The sequence below is a fragment of the Thamnophis sirtalis genome, unplaced genomic scaffold, assembly GCF_051295495.1.
Source record: "Thamnophis sirtalis isolate CommonGarterSnake01/CBP01778 unplaced genomic scaffold, rThaSir2_p1.2 scaffold_2, whole genome shotgun sequence".
NCBI lineage: Eukaryota > Metazoa > Chordata > Lepidosauria > Squamata > Natricidae > Thamnophis > Thamnophis sirtalis.
In genome coordinates this window covers 157,962,615-157,981,373 of record NW_028261382.1, presented here as the reverse complement: position 1 = coordinate 157,981,373, position 18,759 = coordinate 157,962,615, and positions in this window count along the sequence as shown.

Genomic DNA, 18,759 nt, shown 5'->3' with positions numbered 1-18,759 from the left:
AAACAAGGCCAAACTGAAACAAAGCATTAAGAATATGTTCATCAACTTGTCATTTGTTTTGTTATGTTTTCCTGATTGAAGTACATCATTATTTTAAATGCTGATCATAGAGTTTTAAATCACAGATGAAGGCCACGGTTACAAATCAGTTTTCCTGTCTCAGATTTTCCCATTCTAATATTTGACATATGGTAGATTTATACAACAGAGACAGGGGCAGAAAACATTCTTCCTAAAAAATGGTTGTGATTCCTCAAGGGAGAAGTACAAGGGCTTAAATTATCAAGTTCATTTAAACGCAGTTAGAAGAAAACATATGTCTGATGGGATGAAGTGGGAGAGGGAGAGGGCTGTGGGCACAACCTTGCCATCTTTACACAGGCAGCCTCCTGGTATGAAAAGAAGTGTATGCCATATGTTTGTTTGGCTTGAATATAGGTAGGGCTCTCTTCATAGTTCAGGCAACTAATAGAGAGAAGGTTCCCAGCTTGCATGACAATCAGGCTTGAGTTAATGACAAGTCAAGCATAAATGCACCTTCATCCCTCTCATCTGAATAGGAGGAAATGGGAGAGATATCAAGGCAAAGTTGTACGTTTGCTTACATAACTGCCCCATTTGAACAATTCTATGCCTGAATAAAACTACTTTGAGGAAATATGTGAAACAGTTTTCTCATAATATGTTGATAAACATATCTAGCATTTAGTAGCATACAGACGTGTATTAAATGCTACATAGCGAACTTGACACAAAAGGGCTATTTTTTGTATTAGTTTCAAAACTTTACCAAATATCATTCACAAATACAATTTTCCTAAATATAATCATTCAAGAAAGCATTTGCAATATATAGAATTTACTCTTGAAAAATAATTACATTCCTTCATAATATTTATTGTAAAAATGTACTACTTCTTATAAACTAAACTATTTTTGTTTATTCAAATGTGTTTCTAACAACATTATGTTTACCTACAAATTATTTTATATATTCACATGCCAGTAAAATAATGTTTAGGATTATCCAACAGATTAGAACTTTACATGGAGAGATGCCAGCTGCTGAAAATGGTTTTGTAAAAGATTGAGATATTATTGTTGTGCATATTTCACAGCTTATAGAAAGGTCTGCAATTGTGTTGACCAGGTTATGTTGTGGAATGTCTTTAGGACAATTAGAAATCCATAACACCTTGTTGTCAAGGAGCACTTTCAAAATAGTGCTTCAGAGTGAATATATAGAAGACCAGGTTAATGACAACAGCTTAAAAAAAAAAACCCAGCCAGAATATTGATGCTTTTGAACTTGGGTATTTGAAATGACTTCTAAGAATACCATGAAAAGACAAAAAGAAACAAATGGATCACACAACAAATTAATCCAGAGTTTTTACTTGAAACACAAATGACTGATTTATATTTCAGACTATTATGTGAAGAATGAGCTCTCCTAAAAAGTTCCTAACCTTGGAAAAAGTGAAGAAAAGACTCACCAAAAGCATGATGAATTGAGAGATTATTCTAGAAAAGGCCTATCTATGTGGTTGCTAAGAATCAACATTGACATGATGACACATAATCAATCAATCAAATGTACTACTTATTAGATTTGTTTAGTTCTGTCAAGCATACTGTTTTTAAAATCAACTAAATTAGGCTACATTTAAAATATTTAATGATAAAAATAGATGATATGAACACTAGCCACACCTAGAAACTTGTGCCATTTAGTGGAATCAGTAAAACATGATAGAATGGAAATTTATAAATGTGTCGGGTTTTTGACAGAAAGCTAATTAAAAGGTCACCTCAGGTGATCAGATTATCTGTCAGAATATCCAGCAGGCTAAATGATCCAAATCTCATTGGGGCAGAGTTTAATTCATTTGTAGAATTCATTATCCCAACACATGTTGAGGGTCACTAACTTGAATCGTTTTAAAAGATGATTAGGTGAATTCATGAAGGACATAAATATTGAGGAGAGCTGGTCTTGAATACTCAATATTATCTCAAACAGTATGTTTCTAAATCCCCATTCTTACAGGTTGGAAAATAGATGAGTGGAGTCTATCTTCATTTCCTTTTTTAAAAATAGTTTTATTAAAAATTACAATCACAAACATAAAAACTAACATAAGCTGTAAAAAAATATAGAAAATGCATAATGGAAAAATAGAAATAAAAATAGAAAGAAGAAATAAAACTTTGAACATAATAAAGAAAAATAAAATAAATAGACAAATAAATTGTTCCCCCTTTATTATAGCATGTATAAACTACTTCAGTTTCTCTTAAAATGCAACAAGTGATCTCTTCTTCCTATATCTCATCTCTTATCTATAAACAAATCATTAAACATATTTCATTAAGGATTGAAGGAAACTCATCCAGTGTTTTTAGATTTGTTAATCCAAAATTCCTAAATTTCAGCTAAAATACAATTAAAAACAATTCCAAAAGTAGCCAGAAAAAGTGTATAGCAGTAACGTGCAGTCACTAGAGGCAAGGGAGGCAGGGCCTCACCAATCTCCTGAGGGAAAAGAAACTATTTTTAAAATAATTAAAAAGGCCAAGGTAGTTGCACCCAGACTCTAAGTCACAGTGACTCTGAGTCCCCTTAGTGCAGTTAGTAGGAGGAGGCTAGAGAACTAGGGGCCTCCTTTGCATAAGGAATTTTTCGCCTTTTAAGAGTCAACCAAGGGTTAAAATGCAAAAAATTCTATATGCAAATGAGGCACGTGATACTCCCGCCTCCTCCTGCAGAGGGCACTTTGTTTAGAGCCTATTTTAAAACGTTTAAGCAGAGTCATCCACATGGTGACTCTAGCAGCAACTAGCCTAGCCTGCCTGGCCCTGGCTAGACCAAATCTAGCATTTTCGACGCAGCTGGAAGGTATGCGGGTCAGAGCGAGGGGGCGGGGGGGAGGAATTCAATTTATTTGTAATGTAAGTAATTGCAATTTGTTTTTATTATGTGTATGTGCGTGTGGTTTTTTTTTTTTTAACCCGCCTCTGCTGGCGCGCGGGCTGGCACATCTATTTTTCATTTTTCATTTTTCATTTTTCATTTTTCATTTTTCATTTTTCATTTTTCATTTTTCATTTTTCATTTTTCATTTTTTTTTTTAAAGCCATGCCGCCTCGGTGTGCCATAGAGTGAAACATGTCCTGGTTTGTGGCCGGGCGGCATGCACTTTAAAGTGCAAGTGTGCTGCCCGGCCACAACCAGGACATGTTTCGCTGAATGGCAGGCCGGCGCGAAGGCATGCTGGCAGTTTAGAGCTCGGCCGCAATTCAGTGAAACATGTTTCACTGAATGGCGGCCGAGCCCTGCTTGCCGGCATGCTAAAGTGCCGGCATGCCTTTGAAGTGCCGCCTTGCCTTCTGCGCCGGCCCGCACGAAAGGCAAGCTGGTATTTAAAGGCATGCCGGCAGTTTAGAACTCGGCCGCCATTCAGCAAAACATGTTTCGCTGAATGGCGGCCGAGGGGCATGCTAAAGTGCTGGCATGCCTTTGAAGTGCCGGCTTGCCTTCTGCGCTGGCCCGCACAGAAGGCAAGCCAGAATTTAAAGGCATGCCGGCAGTTTAGAACTCGGCCGCCCAAAACATATTTCGCTGAATGGCAGCTGAGGGGCATGCTAAAGTGCCGGCATGACTTTGAAGTGCCGGCTTGCCTTTTGCGCCGCCGGCGCGGAAGGCAAGCCGGCATTTAAAGGTATCCTGGCACTTTAGCGTGCCGGCAGGCAGGGCTCGGCCGCCATTCAGCGAAACATGTGTCGCTGAATGGCGGCCAAGCCCTGCCGGCACTCTAAAGACTTCCGGGCTGGCCGGCCATTCAGCCCTCGCACCCAGTGCTCGCACGCTCACAGGACGGCGCCGGGGATGACAGAAACTGCGCAGGTCCTGCCGCTCATGGTACGGGCGAGGGTTGGTTGGCTGGGGGTGGGGGTGGCTGCTGCCGAGGCCTCCAGCCTTGCAATCCTGGGCAGGGAAGGTGAAGGTTCGCTCCGGAGCTGCGGAAGACCATTGCACCAGGAGGCCTCCGCCCCGGGGATCCCCCGCTCCCCCCATTCGGATTACCCCCAAACCCAAAGGAGCCTGGGTGCAGGAGTGCAGGCCAGGGAAGATGGGGTTTGGGGGCGCAGAGGAGGAAGGGGCGATCTCCCCCTCCGTTCATCTTTCCCGCTGCAGAGCTCCTCCCGGGGGAGGGGGAGGCGGCGAGTGCGCTGATCCCCGTTTGCAAGACCAGCCCTCCTTGTCCCGTTGGGAAGGGGGTGGGTGGGAAACAAGAAGGAGGCAGGCTGGCCTCGCCGCTTGCATTTTCCCTATTCCCCCCCTCTCAATATAGGTGCAGAGAAAGAGCCAGGCTTCAGAAAGGAAAGAATATTTTAAATAATTTTCTTTGTCTGAATATGATTTCCTACTGAGGAAAAGGGGAGTTTTAATCCCCCACCAGTAAAAAAAAAAGTTTAGTCTTTGAAGGGCCCTTGTGTGACATCTGTGTGTGTGTGTGTGTGTGTGTGTGTGTGTGTGTGTGTGTGACATCAGTGCCTCACCAGCCATAAACCTCACCGCACGTCACTGGTGTATAGCAATAGCAATAATACTTACATACTGCTCTATAGTGCTTTACAGCACTCTCTGGGCAATTTACAAAGTCAGAATATTGCCCCCAATAATCTAGATCCTCAGTTTACCAACCTTGGAAGGACGGAAGGTTGAATCAACTTTGAGCCAGTCAGGATCGATCTCCAGGCTGTAAGCAGAGTTAGCCTGCAATACTGCATTCTAACCACTATGCCACCAGTATATGAACCCAGTGTCCTTTTGAAAGCATGACGGTATCAGTGTTCCAAATATCATCCAAAATTAAATCAGAGTTGAAGGCAGAGCTTTCTTCAAAGTTCCAATTTATTAATAGACACATGTTGGCACATTTGTGGAAATCTGAATCTGAAAGTTTCCCGGGGTACCCACCCAGTTGAAAGTTCATGATCTTGCCCCCACACCCACAAGTCCATCACATGGTACAATCTTCCACTGCCATGCTGGCAGTTCCACCCATCCAGTTCCGGTCAGGTTCAGAGGTGTAGAGAACAAAAGATGACCTTGGTTTCCTAGAAAGGATTTTTTTTTTATTTTGACAACAATACATTATACTCCTTACTATTCCCCCTCCCAATTCCCCACTAATGAAACAGCATAGTAGAAAAGAATATTAGTGTGGCAGGTCAAGGATCCTAAAAAGAACCGGCTGCAGGCCTGATAGACTATGGTTTGAGCAACATAGCTCTTCCCTCATATACCAGAGCTCAACACCCAATGCAGACCATTGCCTTGCAGTCTCTTTGTGAGGAGCAACCTAATGGAGCATTTGTGGGTAATTTCAAGTTCCCTTCTTGAGTTGTCTTAAGAGAGAGATGAATTATGAAGAATCAATCTACTTGCCGAGTCTTCACTTTAGTGCACTGACTCTGCTTTTAGTCTTCAGTTTTCTATTTCTTTCTCAAAAGCCAAGTATATTTCCATTTCATGACCGAAATGATTTTAGAGGCAACTAGCTAGCTGCTTTGAGAAATAAAAATAAGTTTGTTTTAACGCACTAATGGACATGCGTAGTTTGAGAATAAGCATGTAATCACAAGCACTCTCGTTCAATCACAAAATACAATTTTCTAACAACACCTTGAGATGATTTGATATTTTACAGCTCCAGAAACAACGTCTAGCTTCATTGTCACAAGAAAATAGAAAAAGGCCATTTATTTATTTATTGTGGATGTATCTTCCCAACAGATTCTCTATTTTGTAGGCAATTCACTGCTGAAGCAAGCTGAAGCTGTTATAAGATGCTCCAGCTGCAAGTAGATGAAACTCTCCCATCTAGATAGTCTAGGTCAGATGGAGGAGTCTTCAGTCCTTGATGGGCTTCAGTAGGCCTAGTGTAGGCTTCCCTCTGCTCTCTGATTGAATTTTGATCTTCCATAGTCATTTGTCCTTTTAGAGACACTACAATCTTGCTTGGTAAATATTTTATATACTTATATACATTTTATATACAGTATTTTATATACTGTATCAACCATGTCATAGATGACCTAAAGTGGATCTTCCACAAAGTTATGAGCTTCCAAGAGGAAGATGCCTTGCCAGATTAATTTTATATTTATATTTTTTTATATTTAAAAAATATTTATATGCCGCCCTTTTCCCTGGGGGGACTCAGGGCGGCTCACAACCCAAGGGGGAGGGGGAGACAAACTTTTAACATATAAGACAATACATAATTAAAAAACACAACATTCATACCATTCGGGCGGGTTACAGTCTTAGCCCCAGGCCTGACGGGATAGCCAGATTCTGAGGGCTGTGTGGAAGGTCTGGAGGGTGGTGAGGGTACGAATCTCCACGGGGAGATTGTTCCATAGGGTCGGAGCTGCCACCGAGAAGGCTCTCCTCCGCGTAGTTGCCAGTCGGCATTGACCGGCAGATGGAACTCGGAGGAGGCCTAATCGATGAGATCTAATAGGTCGTGTGGAGGTAATTGGCAGTAGGCGGTCTCTCAAGTACCCAGATCCACTACCATGTACGGCTTTATGGGTGACAAGTAGCACCTTGAAGCGCACCCGGAGATCGACAGGTAGCCAGTGCAGCTCGCGGAGGATAGGTGTTATGTGGGTGAAGCGAGGTGCACCCACAATCGCTCGCGCGGCCGCATTCTGGACTAGCTGAAGTTGCCGAATACTCTTCAAGGGCAGCCCCATGTAGAGCACATTGCAGTACTCCAGCCTAGAGGTCACAAGGGCACGAGTGACTGTTGTGAGAGCCTCCCGGTTCAGGTAGGGGCGCAACTGGTGCACCAGGCGAACCTGGGCAAATGCCCCCCTGTAACTGCCTCTTTACTTTCCTTATACCTTCCTTATACCTTCCTTCTTTACAGAAAGGAGATGGTGGGCAGAGGGTGGATGAGATGACAATATTGATCAGGCAACACAATGTACCTTTTTATTTATATTGGGGGGGGGGGGGAATGAAAGCAGAAAAGTCTGAAATTAACCAAGTTGCAACAGGGAGGGAACCATTTCCCCAAAATGAGAGAAAAGCATGTCGATGAAGTTAAGTAGTCATCAAAGATTCTTGACAACGGCAGTGCTCATGGCTACATTTTGCTTTCTCATTTCCTAGGAAACTTTGCAAAGCAAACATCAAATGAACTTTCACTGCCGGAAAGGGCCAGGTGGTGATCAATATGAATAAGATTTGGCAGCATATCAAGTTTTGAAGGTCTTTTTCACACTTAACGCAACTCACACTGGCAGAGGCTCTCCCCTAGGATTGACTGATTTTAATACAACTTGATTGCTATATATTTAATTGGAGCATTAATTAGCATTTTCCTTTCATTGCTCTTTCTCTTATTTTTGAGGATGTCTTTCGTGGGGAAACTACGACAACATTATACAGGTTTGCTTCTCACAGTTCATTGAATCTCCTCCCACTGACATGTATATTGTGCCATAGAAAAATAATGATATGCAGTTATGGGCTATGAACTAAAACATAAACTGTACAGCTCACTCAGCTGACCTGCAGTTTGATACCAAGTCCTTGTATACAAGGGTATTTGCTTTACACAATTATGCAAAATAAGCAAAGAGTGCCAAGCACAAAGATTTAAAGTCACAGATTTTTTGCCATGAAGTGCTCCTGCCAAATTTTTCTCTAAAACAAGACCTCTTTAAAATGACATTTTTATGTGGAAGCAGAAGTGGATTCAGATTTATAATGCTACCCTGATGTCAAGGGTTTTCGTCCTCTAATATTTGCATACTGGGCATAACTGGCTGGAAATAAACCTAGTATTTAAGCAGCTGCTCACATGTGCTTAAAACTCCTGTGCAAATGGGTATCCTGATTAGGCTTACCCTTAATAGACTCAGTTCCACAAATGGATGTCAAAGAGTGAAGTTCAAGAAATACAACATAAGACAGAAGTTGGTGGAGGTGGGTTTGAGAGTCAATTTAATACAGCATACATAGATTTCATCTACATAAGGACAATTAAAATTTAGACTTAATGCATTGCAAGAGTTCTACAAAGGCAAGAGGGTGAGGACTTAAAAAAAGAGGGGAGAAGAGAAAAAAAGAGCTTCTTGTCCAATAATAGCATCAAGAGTCTTCCCACACCAAGGAGGCATAATCATACATGCTAAAGGATAGCACCTTACCCGGGAATAAAGAAACAAGAAAGAAAAGATTCCATTTCACAGAAGGAGAAAGCAATTTACAGTTGAGGAAAAATGGAATGAAGGTAGGAGAGAAGGAGAGATCATAAACAAATCACCTCTTCCTAGTGGGGCAAGTGTTTTTTCCTATGTGTTGTTGGTCTGAATATAATAGAAGACATCTCAGCTTCTTTGATAAGGGAAGAAAGGAAAAGAGAAAGAAGGACTGACTTTACTGAGTAGATCATTTTTACCCTTTCATAGGGAACTTAGCAAATTAAAAATATCAAAGTCAACAATAGGAATCCGAGAAGATCATTGCCAAGGTGTCAAATAGAAAGATTAGGAAAAACAAGCATTTTCTTCCAGCTTCCTAGGGTGAGGGGCCAGGAAAGAAAAAGGAGCCAGGATTTTTCTGAACCAAAACGTTTTACTGAAATTACTGGATCTGGCAAGGATATGAAAAAGTCTCTATATTGGAATTATTCCCAACGTATAGAATTATGGATATATGTGCACACATGCACGCATGCACATGCACACACACGCACACACACACACACACACCTATAATCCTATATCCATGCATAATTCTACACACATACAAACAGAAGCACATACAGAGATATAACCTATCCTTCCCTTTTTATCTTAAACAGGATAGTTCAAATCAGTATAAACTTTATGAGCTGACTACTTTGATGGCTCTCTCCTTGGGCAATGACAGCAATTATACGAGTGTTAACAAGGAAGGGGATGCATTAAGGGAGCTCATCAGGGAAAATGCTTACAGAAGGTCATACCTTGCCTGACTTTTAATAATATAGAGGCTTTCTCTACACTTTTCACAAACCAACACGAAACCTTTCTATTCAGCTGTAGACTATCTCTAACAAAAGGGGAGAGTGCTCCAAACAATTCTCCTTAGAATTGGGATAAAAATCTGGGGGGAATCATACTATAATACCCAGTAGTACAACAATATAGAACAGAATAGAATAACAGTTGGAAGGGACCTTGGAGGTCTTCTAGTCCAACCCCCTGCCTAGGCAGGAAACCCTATAACATTTTAGACAAATGGTTATCCAACTTCTTCTTAAAAACTTCCAGTGTTGGAGCATTCAGAACTTCTGGAGGCAAGTTGTTCCACTGATTAATTGTTCTAACTATCAGGAAATTTCTCCTCAGTTCTAAGTTGCTTCTCTCCTTGATTAGTTTCCACCCATTGCTTCTTGTTCTACTCTCAGGTGCTTTGGAGAATAGTTTGACTCCCTCTTCTTTGTGGCAACCCCTGAGATAATGGAACACTGCTGTCATGTCTCCCCTAGTCCTTCTTTTCATTAAACTAGACATACCCAGTTCCTGCAACCATTCTTCATGTTTTAGTCCCCTAATCATCTTTGTTGCTCTTCTCAGCACTCTTTCCAGAGTCTCCACATCTTTTTTACATCATGGCGACCAAAACTGAACACAGTATTCCAAGTGTGGCCTTACCAAGGCATTATAAAATAGTATTAACACTTCACATGATCTTGATTCTATCTCTCTGTTTATGCAGCCTAGAACTGTGTTGGCTTTTTTTGGCAGCTGCTGCACACTGCTGGCTCATATTTATATAGTTGTCCACTAGGACTCCAAGATCCCTCTCACAGTTACTACTATTGAGCAAGGTATCACATATACCATACCTGTGCATTTTGTTTTTCTTGCTTATCTTCTTGCCTATAATTCACAATATCAGAGACAGGCTTTTGCTACAATCCATGCTGTTTATTCATAGTGTTATTTCCAATGGCTCTGAAAAGTTCTATGTCAAATGATATACAGAAAATCCCTGAGTTTCCAACCAATTCTCAACAACTGATTTGTGGCAGTATTTCTGCCTCCAGCTGATCACTAAAGTCACTTACATTGCTCCATCTTGCTAATGCCAACTCTATTTCTGATGTCTTCTTCAACATATCCATGATTATGGAGGCCCACTCAAAATCAGTCATTCTAAAGGTACAGACTGTCACTGTCCTTGCCCCTGCTGCCACAAAACATGGGCAACAGTTTTAGTGATATATATAAAAAACCTCAGCACCATCCACATTCATTGAAAGCTGTGATGGCCCAACAGAGGAGCTGTGGTGGTGCAGTGGTTAGAATGCAGTATTGCAGTCTAATTCAGCTCAATGCCAGGAGTTCAATCCTCCCGGGCTCAATGTTGACTCAGCCTTCCACCCTTCCAAGGTTGGACACACATTGTTGGGGGCAATAGACTGACTATGCAAACTGCTTGGAGAGAGCTGTAAAGCACTATAGAGTGGTGTATAAGTCTAAGTGTTTTTGGTGGTGCTATTGCATCTCCCTACCAACTCTTTATATAATTCACTTTCTTGGTCTAGTTTTTCACTTTTCAGCTTTAACTTGCAGTCTATTTTTATTCAGACATAACTATCTTGGTCTTTGATACATTAATTTTCAGTCTGACATTCCTCTTTTTATCACAACATTTGCTGCAAATTATTTACATTCTTAGCCGACAATAATGCATTGTCTGCATACAAAACTATACTCATATTTATATCTTTGACTAACACAACTCTAACATTATCCCACACATTCCTTATACTTTTATCCATAAATAAGTTGTAAAAGAAAGAAAACATCATATGCCCATCTTCCATATTAGTCCCTGTTGAGCCATTTACTAATCACTCCATTCTGAGGCACGCCTAACTTCTGGATACTATAACCATGATTTGCTCAGCTTGAGAACCTCTCATCACTGTTGCATTCTTTGCTAGCAGTACCAGTACCTCCTTGCCTACAATAGGGACCTGTCAGTTTTGGCACATTTAATATCACAAGTACAATTAAAACCATGTTTTACTCCAAGCATGTTTAGGACTGTCTCAGCAATCTAGGATCACTCTTGCATTTATTTAATGATGAGGTGATGGAGAGATTTGTTTGAGTCTTTTGTATTTCGCTGTACTTTCATCTCTCCTGTATTCAGAAGCTTCTCTAGTTTCCAAGATTTCAATTACATCCCAAAAGCAGACATCATGAGGGAGTTCCCCTCTCTCATTTTTTATAGCAGAGCTGCTGTCATCCCTGATGGGGCAGTCCTGTCCTTAAGAAATTGTTGAGGAATTTCTATTTGTTATGGAGGAATTCAGAGAAATCATCCACCCAATTTCTTTCCCTACAGATTTTGAAAGGCCATTTGTGCTCAGCTATAAATCATATACCATCTCATCTTCATTGTCAGACATTACAAAATGAATGTTCATTTATCACTGGCTCATATCATGCATGCAAATTATGTACAGGAATTATGCAAAGGAGTTGCAAATGACTTTACAACTAATGCACAGAGACTGAAAGCCAAAGAGAATCCTTTTGTCTTTAGAGTCAATTTACTGCAGAATTAACTCAACACTTTTCCTTTACCTCTTTTACCTTTCATATTTAGATAGTTTTCATAGAAATGTTTTTTTAATATATTCTTTTAAAATTTGTAATTTAAAACAAATGCAACATCCTTCTACATGCTGTAGAAAGTGTATCAGTTGGTTACAAAAAGACTTTTGTGCATCTCTTTCACAGTCAACACACATAATTCATATTAACTTAAGTATTTTAACTCAAATATTTATACATGTCACCATCATCATATCTCCATTTTCATTTGACTATAATTGTTTAAGCATCCTTCATCATAAAATATACCAAAATTTAATACATAACCACATACTGTCCTTTCAATTATTATTTCTAAAATCCTCCACTAACACTAAATCCTTATGTCCTATTCTAGCTAAACATCCGTAATATTTAATAACAAAGTTTTCTAATCCTCTTTTCCAAATTACTGTTTAAAGTTTACATCCAGTTTCCTTATGTTATACCCATATCTATATATATGTTGTTATTATTATCCCTCTTTTATTTGACTATATCCTGTATCATAACATTTTCCCACTAATAATCAAGACTTTAATTGTATCTAAGTTCTTTTTTGTTTTATTATTATTATTATCATCACAACAGAATTGTATCACAGCGGCCAGTTGTTTCACCAGATTTGGCATTGGTTACTAGTCGGGCCCCACCCAGGGGCCTAGGACGTCGTAACGTATTTTCGTAATATGCGTGCAGATCCAAGCAGTGCGGCTTTTTGCATTTGACTGATGGTGATTTTGTCAATTTTTAACTGTTTTAAATGTAATTCCAGTGCTTTTGGAATAGCACCCAGTGTGCCAATTACCACTGGAATTACCACTGCTGGTTTGTGCCATAGTCGTTGAATTTCGATTTTTAAGTCCTGGTATCTTGCGATTTTTTCATGTTCCTTCTCGGCGACCCTGCTATCACCTGGTATTGCGATGTCTATGATTGTGACCTTTTTTTTCTCAACCAGTGTGATGTCTGGTGTATTATGCGCCAGTATTTTGTCCGTTTGTATACGGAAATCCCACAAGATCTTGACCATCTGATTTTCGGTGACTTTTTCAGGCTGATGTTCCCACCAGTTTGTTGCTGTTTTAATATTATAATTTTTGCACAAATTCCAATGGATCATTTGTGCTACTGAATTGTGCCGCAATTTATAATCAGTCTGCGTGATTTTTTTTACAGCAGCTGAGTATGTGATCAACAGTTTCATCAGCTTCTTTGCAAAGTCTGCATTTGGCATCATCAGAGGATTTTTCGATTTTGGCCTTAATGGCATTTGTGCGGATAGCTTGTTCTTGTGCAGCCAGAATTAGTGACTCTGTTTCTTTCTTTAATGTACCTGCTGTTAACCATAACCAAGTTCATTCACTGTCCACTTTATCTTTTATTTTTTCCAGAAATTGGCCATGCAGTGCTTTGTTCTGCCAACTCTCCATTCTTGATTTTATCACATCTTTTCTGTATTCTTGTTTCATCTGTTGGGCCTTTGGTAGATTTTTGTTCTTTACTTCGATTAATAGATATTCTTGACTTATTATTATCATTATCATCATCATCATCATCATCATCATCATCATCATCATCATCATTATTATTATTATTATTATTATTATTATTATTATTACCCTTTATGTATAATCCAAAGGGATTGCTAATCTTCTTTACTTGGGTACCATTCAATATTCATATCCAATTATACTCATCATAGCACCACACATTGTATACATTAGTAACATTGTCAGTTATTTATTTAAGGTATATCTATTGTCAATAAATTTCAATAAGTTTAACTAGTTTTAAATTATATTCTTCCATCTATCTACCTGTATATTTCCAATAGCAAAACAGTCTCATATCTTTTGCCACTTGTGGTACCAATCCTCTAATCATCTTCTTGGTCAGCTTTGTATAGACATCTCTTAGTAACTCCTTGCTTATAAGATCTCTCACATAATCTTGATGCCCTCTTTCTGTTTCATTATTCAGCTTATCTTTCATTGTCAGCAATGTTATCAATGCTTTTGCTAATAGAATTTCTCTCTTTAAATCCATAGATTCTTTGGTTTTTTCTTTTTTTGTATCTTGTCCTCTGGAATAGATTTCCTCTCCATTTAATTCCTCTTTCAGTATTCCATTCTTTCCATTTTCAGAGATAAACCAATCACCATAAATATCAGCATGTTTAATCTCTTTATAGTCCACTTCAATTTTTTGAGTTTCAACCACCCCATTTTGCATTTGATAGACATCCTCAATTTCTTCATCATATTTTATTGTTATATGCTTTAAATATTCCAGTTTTTTTCTCTATTCTTTCATATGTATTTGATAATTTCTGTATTTCTGAAAGTATCTTTTGCAAACTTGAGATTTCTATTTTCTTTTGAAATTGTGTCATACTAACAAACACAGCTGCCCTACTTGGAAGGTTAATAAAATTAAAGCATAGATTTACATATAACGTTGTCTTCACTTTTCTCTGATTAGAAATATACTTCAAAGGGACATCCGTGTGCTTCTCTTCTTATCACTCTCTGTAGCCAAGCAGTGGAACCTTGTAATGCCAAGTCAAAACAATCAGTGGAGGAAAAAAAAAAGTGTTCAATTTTCAATATGCAAACTCCAATCAACAAATCCTCCCAGCCTCCGAGCAGCAGTAATACTGTTGAAAATCTAATTTCCTTTTGTATCTTTTTTGTATTTCAAGTTAGAAAAAAGAGTCCAATCTTTAAATGAATTAGAAAAATATCCACAGCAAGGAAAGAGGAAAACTTTAGTCCATAGGTTACAGAGAACAATAAAGGAAAAAAATAGAAGAAGAAAACTTAATCCATCCATTTCAAAAGGCTTGCATAAATTCCATCCATGAAGATAGCATTTAAAAAGTAAGATAACCACTGTCCAAAACCATTCCAAAGCTTTCTTTTCTTTCTTTTTAATCTTCAAAAGGTTTTTATTTTCCATTTTTCATTTTTATCGACTCACATATATACTGTGCATAGCTGGAGCCATCCAACATTAAACAATAATCACAGCAATTCCTCTTGTCAACAATAGCCCAAAAAATAGAAACCCAATATACATCTTCCACTCTCCGTACACCTCTTTCTTCCACCCCCCTCCAACTTACTATCTTCCCTCCAACATCCCCCTCTACCCTACTTCCCCTCCCCCTCTACCACTCCTCTCTCCCGATCCACTCCCTCCCTTCCTTTTCACCCTCCCTCCCATCCTCTCTCCCGCCCTCTCTACCCATCTTTCTTCTATCCCACTCCTCCTCCCCTTGGTGTATTTCCTCTATATGTCAATGTACTTAGCTTATCCTATTTTTACAGAGAAATTAAAGAAAAGCAGTATACATGTGAAATTGCATCACATTGAAATCTAACACATTGTATCTAACCTAGTATATATCCCCGAGGATAGCTTTCTTGAAAGGGTAGCATCTGTAAAAGACCCTGGGGTTAGAAAACTTAAAAGAGGAAAGAGGGGAAAAAGAAGAAAAAGAAAAGGAGGCAAATGGATGTAATGTATACATGCTAGATATCCATCATTATTAACTATTTAATTTTTTTCTAACTCCACATTAAAGAAAATAAATGATTCTTCTCTATTGTTAGAAAATATTGAAGCCAAAAAAAAAAAAAAAAAACCCTTAAACATGGAGTTCCACAGATTCTGAGTTTGAAATGATGAAGAATTTTTGATATAGAGATACAATAAAAACAGGGCTAATTATTAATGCCAATTTTGAAGTTCTTTTCTTTTCCTGAACAGGAGCAGGAAGAGGTTGGTGGAGCCGAGGTGGCGCAGTGGTTAGGGTGCAGTACTGCAGGCCACTTCAGCTGACCGTTATCTGCAGTTCAGTGGTTCTAATCTCACCGGCTCAAGGTTGACCCATCCTTCCGAGTTGGGTGAAATGAGGACCCACACTGTGGGGGCAATATGCTGACTCTGTAAACTGCTTAGAGAGGGCTGAAAGCCCTATGAAACGGTATATAAGTCTAACTGCTATTGCTATTGCTAACTACTGAAATGAGTCTTCTTTTTTTCACTTCCTCTGATGCCAAACAAAGAAAAAGTTTCTACCTTTGGATAATTGACAAGAGAGAGCCAAAGGGGAAGTTTACATCTCAGTAGAGGTGATGAACGGGCTCTGAAACCTGATCAACATTCCTTGTCCTGCACTAAATGGTCATCATCTTTATACTGATCTGTCTTTGTTTGCATAAATCCTATATTTACTGAAAAAAATTGAGGGGGGAACATGTGAAGATTTAAGAAATCTTAGCTAATTCCAACAGTAATTGTAATTTAGATGCAAATAAACACAGCATGAAGGATAAGGTGTGCATGCATATTCATGTTAATTTTGAAATTCCAGACAAATCAACATTTTATGCTATAAAACATTAATTAGCATTTCCAGCAGAAACCAGACTAATCTTTTAAAAAGTCTAAAGGTTTGCCACGGATTTTAAGTGTTTCTCTTGACTTTGGGATTGAAACGGAGACAGAATTTTGTTTTATGTAAACATATCATTAGCAGTAGTTTCAGTTATATGGCAGAGATGAAAGTTACATTCTGCGAAAATCAATGTGTTTCTCTGGCCTCATGAAGACTTGTGGGAGCAGATCAGATAAAATCAGTGTTTCTCTTTGAACAGAAAGAAAAGCCTTGTGTTACATGTGCAGTCCATTAGTGCCCTGTAATTCCCATCTTTAGCACTCGATCTCAGCTCTCTGTAGCAGAATGGCGGTGTAGTTCTTCAGTGTTTTTCTTCCTACCTGACAAATCATATCCAAGTGGAGATATGAGACTATTTCAGCATGATGTCATGATGCCCATCATATTAGGTCAAGGAAGCATTCTCCCACCTATATAGCCTCAAGTGTCATGATTTGGGGTGGACTTTCATGGTGATTATACCCACATTATCAAAACCTGTTCACGCAAGGTGCATTTATTTTCATCTTGTTATGCTGCCAACAGCAGTGTAACCTGTCCATGCATCAAGATCTTTGTGAGATCCTATTCCCCTTTGATCAAACTTTTTAGTTTTGGTATCATTTTAATTTATATTGTAGGTAATATACTGCTTATTCTTCATTTATTATTTGGCAGATATATACCTGAACTTTGTTTTCAGGGACGATATTATGAATTTTATTAAGCAGATAAAACAACCAGATAAACAATACAAGAATGAATGAATATATCCATTTCAATATCAAAATGTGGAAAAACTATGCCCCCACCCCCCAAAAAATAGTAAGAAAAAGAAACTCTCCTTCATCCACAGCAAGCATATTTGACAAACAATTTATTGCTGTCTCTTAAATTACAACCAGATGCATCTTCATTCCATATCTCACCAAATATTTTATAAACTCATCTCTATATCTTCAGCTGTCCTTATTCACCAGCAAAGTAAATGTCCAGTAAAAATTAGCCAACATAGCTAACAACATAAATGCATAATCTCCTTATTGGTTTAAATCTCTCTCATCCCTCTCTTAACAATTAAATATTACAAGAAACAGAAATAAAATCGGAAGCTATTAAACATTTTTCTACACAATTTAATTAATCAAGTTAATTGGTTATTTCCAAATTGGAAAAAAAATATTTCTTTTCTCTTGATAGCCTTAGAAAGTACATAAATGATTGTGCTCTATAGGATGGGATTCTTTAATTGATGCTTCATTTTTTTCTGTGCATCTTTGGGTATGTGCACAATGTTCGACATGGTACATTATAATCTGAAACCATCCTTCTCAACTTCAACCAATTTTCTTTATCTCAACCATTTTATTCAACTTCCTGTGTCTGTTGGATTATAATTTCCAAATTCCCATGCACTGACTATTAAATCACTCCTACAGTATTAAAGTCATATGATTCTTGGAAAACACCTAGAATGTTATTCCACTTCTTCATCTGTGATATTTCAGAGTTTTATCTAAATGGTCTGCTTTTGAGGGATTGCCTTCCTCTCTCGCAATTCCAATCTAATTTAACATCAAAATTTGCAGTAGTTGAGTCACTTGGCTAAGATACCCATCTCTAGAAATTGAATAAAATAAATAAATAAATTGCAGCATTAATATTATTGCGCTACACTATTAATTTATCCAGTTCTTTCCCCCCCTCTTTTTGATCTCTGCTATTCACAATTATAAACTCATAAACAATTTAGGAGCAGCTTATGTATAAATCTGTCCAAAAATGAATTATTGAAAAAGGTTGATCTTTTGTTTTAACTACAATTAAACACAAATTGGATAAGGAGAAAGATCTTCTCAGATTCCCAACTTCTTTGTGAAAACTTATGCAGATAAAGGTTTGTATTTTTCTCCCAGTTGTAATCATGTTGTTATTTAGCTAAGCTTCTCTGTGTGAGTGGATTGGATTGGTGAACTGAGTTTTAAATGAGTGCTCTTTAGTTTTCTGATTTTAATCATTTCTTTGTTTTTCTTATGTTAGAGTTGCTTGTAAGTTTTCCTTCCCAGAAATATAGAATATAAACTTAAATAAATTAATCTATAAAAACTAAATTGACTATAAATGCTGCTGCTGCTGTTGTTGTTGTTGTTGTTATTATTATTATTATTATGGTGAGATTCACAGCCTTTGGGGCTGGTTGGTTGCTAAACAGCTCAAGTCCTAACCAAGGACCTAGGAACTGTTAAGGTAACGTCGGAGGATATAAGCTGTTCCAAGTAGGGCGGTTTTTTGTAGAATCAGAATGTTCAAGTCTGATAAACTTAGAATTTCCAAATAGCGAGGTAGCCCTTTAGGTACTGCTCCAAGGGCTCCACTTACAATCAGGACTACATGATTTCTTTTTCCACAGTCGCTCAATTTCAATTTGCAAGTTCCGGTACTTTGTGATTTTTTTCTTGCTGTTTATCTTCAATTCGTGCATCTCCAGGTATTACAATGTCAATGAACCATACTCTTTTTCTTTTCAACTATTGTTATGTCAGGTGTGTTGTGGGCTAAGTGCCTGTCAGTCTGAATTCTGAAGTCCCACAAAATCTTGACTTTCTCATTCTCTAAAACCTTCTGAACCTGAT